Genomic DNA, 5,304 nt, shown 5'->3' on the forward strand with positions numbered 1-5,304 from the left:
AGGGATGAAGGACACTGCCATTAAAAAAAACCTTCTTGACAGATTCTTCCATGAAAAAATGCAAAGAGTGTTTTCTTATGACAGCGATACGCTGCGTTTCCGCTGTGGTTTTCCTTCTTTGCGGCACGTCTTCCTGGCCTTCAGGGAGCGCAGGAAGGGAATTTCGGTTAACTCGAACCGTTTGAAGATTCAGGAAAAAATGAAAGTTCAATACTTGCTTTCAGGAATTATCTTTTGGTTTTGGTCACAAAAGTCGCGCTCAGATTTGAGGGCCATCTTGATTTTGGGTTCGTACATTTTTTGATCGAAAAACTAATCTACAAAGCAAAAAATAAATACACTGGCAAATATTTCAAGTACTATTTTTCTCCATTCATCCATCCATGATCGGCACTATTTTTCTCATAATACTCTTTTAAGTCTTTCTGTTTGGAGCCAAATAAGTAATATGACATGTAATACTAATTACTTAGTTCTTAGACAATACAATATTTTTGTTCCACTGGCTAATAACTTTGCGCATTGTAAGTAGCTTTAATAGTAATATGTAAATATATAAGAGAATGTAAAAAATTTTTTGCCTTGAAATCTTTAAAGGTGATGTCGCAATTTGAAACTTTGGTACTCTCTGCTGCTATCTCCTGATGTAAAGTCATGATCACAGCTCATGTATCAAGTGCATTTCTTAGACATGCTCGAAAAAAACGTCTTTTGGGGGCTTTGGGTTGGTGTTTGGACTGTATTTGAATTGGGACCTTTCTTACTTCTACGATTTTCATGCTACACTAACAAAAACAATGACGAGCATAAAGTCACTTGAAAAACCTCCCCCTTTTCCCCTTTTCCTTTTATCTAATGTGTTGCGTGTCCCAGCATTGTTGCTCTAAGATAAAAGCAGTAGAAAAAACATAAACGCATTTTAAACTCGTATTAGGAAACGCATTTACTTAATAGAGAAATATTCTAATTTCAACATTTTAAGGACACCTTAAATTACGCACCCCACCTTTAAGTATACATATTTCTTATTTTACATTTTTTAGTCTGTCTGTTTTGAGCAAAATAACACTGATTAAGAAATACTTGAGACCTAAAAAAATCATCGTTCCAGGTAAAATATTTTTGTTGCATTGGCATATAGCTTAGTATATTGTAAGTTATTTTTCCAATTTAAATAGTAATTTTTGCACTAAAATGTTTAAAATAAATTATTTTGTTTTAAATGTAAAATCCTCAAACCTTAAATAATTTAACATTACCTGATTAGTTTGCTCATTTTAAGTCATTTTTCATATTAATTAGATGATTCTAACAGTAAATCAAGCAAAAACAAAAAATCCCAAATTAATTTTAAATGTTCAAATATTTAAAATAATCTAAGAATATTAATCATTTTAACAGTTATTTTTTCTGTTTGAATAAAATATATTTCCAATCGGGCGGCACGGCAGCTTGGTGGTTAGCACGTCTGCAGCACAGTTCTGAGGTCATGGGTTCAAAAGCAGTATCAGCCTTCCTGTGCGGAGTTTGCATGTTCCACCCGTGCTTGCATGGGTTTCCTTCGGGCACTCTGGTTTTCTCTAACATTCTAAAAACATGCATGTCAGATGAATTGGCGGGTCCAAATTGTCCCTAGGTGTGAGTGAGCTAATGAGTTGTCTGGCTCTGTGTGCCCTGCAACTGGCTGGCAACCAGTTCAGGTTGTCCCTTGCCTGTTGCACCCCTGCGACCCTACTTAGAGTAAGCAGTGTAGAGGATGGATGGATGCATTTTTCCAATCATTAAATCCTAGAATAACAAATCTTAAATTATTCAATACTATTTTGCTCACTTGTATGTATTTTTTTAACTTGGTTTTCTTATAAGATCATTTTAAAATGGCTCAGATAATCTGATTTGGAAGATCATTTTGCCATTTTTTCTTACTCATTTTTTAAGAATATATTTAATATTAAGGGCATTTCAGTATTGTATATTTGTAAAGATTATTTTGCTTGTTTTCAACTCCATTTTTTAACCACATTTGAATCATAACCAGTTAACAACGTCCTTTCAAATATTTGCAGATTTTTTATTTTCAATTTTAGTTTAACACCCACTGTAAGATCTAGTCTCTTGAGGTTTTTTGATTAAAAAAATGTTTTTCTGTTGTACACAATTATTTTGTCAATAATTTCTTGAACCAAATATCTATTAACTCCTTCGAAATCTGCGATTTTTGTTTTGTTTTGCTTCTGACATGGCAGGTCATAAATCAAGCGACACTTACGCTTCAAGTACGTGACAATCACTATCGGGCCAGATGCTGACGTCCGGGGACGCGACAGAGACGTTGGACAGAGAGCTTGATTTTTCTCACCCTCTCCAACAGTGAGAGGTCCGATAAGAGCTTGTAGCCAGCAGATAATGAGCAGCGCCGACTTGTTTAATGCTAGTGGTGCATTAGCAGGAGATACTCGTGTTTGTTGGAAGTGTTACTAAGTACACTAAAGAATTTGACACTTGCTTGAAATACAGGACAAGGACTGAAAATGGACAGTGTTTCTACGAGTGCTTGAAATCCTTGAAAATGCTTGAACTTTGGGTGAACTTGTTGAAAAAGCTTGAAACTGTTGCCATGTTTTACAAGAATTCTTCTAAAAAATTACGCCGACACTGCTCTTTGGTGGCTTCGTTTTGCCATTGCGTTTCTTCTGCCCTCGTAATTAACTGCAAATAACTAATTTGTACAGCATTGTACTATTTAGCATCTTCGCAAGTCACACCCAAGAGGGAAGGTGCATGCTAAACCTAAACAGAGCACTATGAAATGTGAATTAGTTCAAGAATTATGTATCCATTATGGACATTTATTATGGGCCATGCAAAAAAATGAAGTTACTTTCTCCAGAACTAAATTGTAATGGGAAGAACTTGCCACAACTGATACTGTATGCTACATTTTACTGTAATTTTTACCCAGCACCTATATAGGGAGAGATTTGTCTCGTTAACAAATATATTTGCGATTTACTCAGGATCTAAAAATTATATGTATTGATAAATACACACGCAAGATAAAACATTACTCATGAAAACGGCACATGTATTCGTGGCTCTGCAAACCACATGATTCACACTGGATTATACTTTTAACGGTACTGGAAAATTAGGAAAATTGGCTTTGAAGGTCCTTAAAAAGTACTTGAATTTGGCTATGAAAAAGGTATGTTAACCCTGAACAAACCTAAATTTTAATTGTAGCCTTGCGAGAATGTACAATAGGTTGTATTTGGTCCTGTTATAATCCTGAAATATGAAATTGAACACAATCAGACTTTCTGTGCTATTTGGAGGAAAAACAAGACTTTCTTAGTTATTATTTGAGTTAAAATTAAATGGTTCAGGTGTTAGAAAGTGGTGTTTGTCCCGAGCTTAGCCCAGACATCACGCTGAAAGATTTTCCATAAAATCTTATGTGACGTTTTGCTGACCTCGAGGCGCCTTATTATAATTTTAACGATAGGTAGACTGATGGAGACATAGAAGAAGAGGGGAGTCCGCGGCAGCCATGTTAGAAGAGCTGACAAGTCTCTGATAAAAGACCAAAGCTGGATATTCTCATGCCTGCTGGGAGGACACATGACGTTTGGGGAGGGGAAGGCCGCTGATATTCTTTAGGAAGTGAAGAGCTGGGTGACGGGAATGCTTTAGTAATTTCCCTCCTAATTTGGCTCCAAAGTGTCGAAGAGTACTACCCAACATTTCGGTCATATGAGATGAAGTATCTCACTCCCTGAGAGTTTAAAAATAAAAAAGATATTAAACAGTGTTCGTACAGGTGCTTGAAGTCTTAAATAATTGAATTTCTGAAAAGTGCTTGACTTTTGGGTGAAGTGCTTGGAAATGCCTAAAATTGTTGCCGTCTTTCCAAACAAGTCTTCTTATAATTTTGATACCAACACTGCTCTCTGGTGGCTTTCCGTTATTAACTGCTGCTGGCATTAGTTTGTACCACATTGTCATCGCCCCCTACGGGTCACACCCAAGAGGACAGGTGCATGCTCCAACTAAACAGGGCACTACTAAATGCGTATTAGTGCAAGGATTACAAATCAATTATGTACATTTATTATGGGCCATGCAAAAAAGTGAAGTTAGCATTTCCCTGTAATAAATTTCAATGGTAAGAACTTCTTGCATTTGAAAATGTAAGCTACATATTACTGTCATTTTAAGTCAACACCCAATATAGGGAGGGTTTTCTCTCAAAAGCAATCATTACTCAAGATCTAAAAATCATGTCTTGAAAAATTCACTTGCAAGATTAAAAATCTCATGTAAATTGCAGATATATTTGTGGCTCTGCAAAATACATGATTCACAGCAGATTGTTCTTTTAATGGTACTGGAGGAATTGGAAAACTGGCTTTTAAAGTCCTGAAAAAGGTGTACGAACCCTGGTTACAGAACCTTGCTGTTTTTAGCCATTAATTGCAGTGAATGACTTGGAAAAACCCAATTGATAATAGCTGATAAAGGTTAATCGGGCAAGCTCCGTGAAATAAAAAGAAAAGCCCATCCGGAATCTCTTTAGGGAAACAGAAGAGAGAAAAGATAAAACAGATCTAAACCGAAACTCTCAAGTGGCAATGCACCACATGAAACACTCTCCATTAAGCCAATCTCCCACACTCTTAAATCCCGCCACCGCCTTTTAATCGTCGCCTCACTTAAAAGCGCAACCGATCCCAACAGTCGTTTCCAAAATTCCTCCAGCAAACATCGAGCCGGAAAAGCGGGCGTTCATTCCGTGCGATTCCCATCGACTTTATACGTTGCGGTTCTTTCTGAATGTGAGGAACAATCCGAAACATTTTAACGGTGACGTTTTTCAAAGGGACGTCTGCGCTCTGGTTAAGCTCATTAACAGACTGATCCAGATCGGACCCAAACCGCTTCGGATTTTCTTCCTCTTTTACAGGCCGTCCTCCCAAATGGGCCAAAACGTTATAAAACCAGAAGATATTTCGAGCCTGCGGGCATTCGCACCCGGCGTCGAGTTTTAAGAGGAACATCTGACGATCGCACATAAAAGTAGTTTGGACCAATATGAATTCAATTTAATGCACAAAAAGGAAAAAAATAAAAGGCCCAAAAAACATTTTTGAAATACAAAATGATGTAAACGTAAACATTTTTTAATTATACGCTATATACACTTTCACAATTGTTTTATCGTAAATCATTAGACTAAATAAACTAGGCAAAATGGGACGTGACCTTTGCATTTGACCTTTTCAAACCACTGAAAGATAAGATTGT

This window comes from Urocampus carinirostris, chromosome 20 (assembly GCF_059441175.1).
Source record: "Urocampus carinirostris isolate Australia breed hairy pipefish chromosome 20, RoL_Ucar_1.0, whole genome shotgun sequence".
Classification (NCBI taxonomy): Eukaryota; Metazoa; Chordata; class Actinopteri; order Syngnathiformes; family Syngnathidae; genus Urocampus; species Urocampus carinirostris.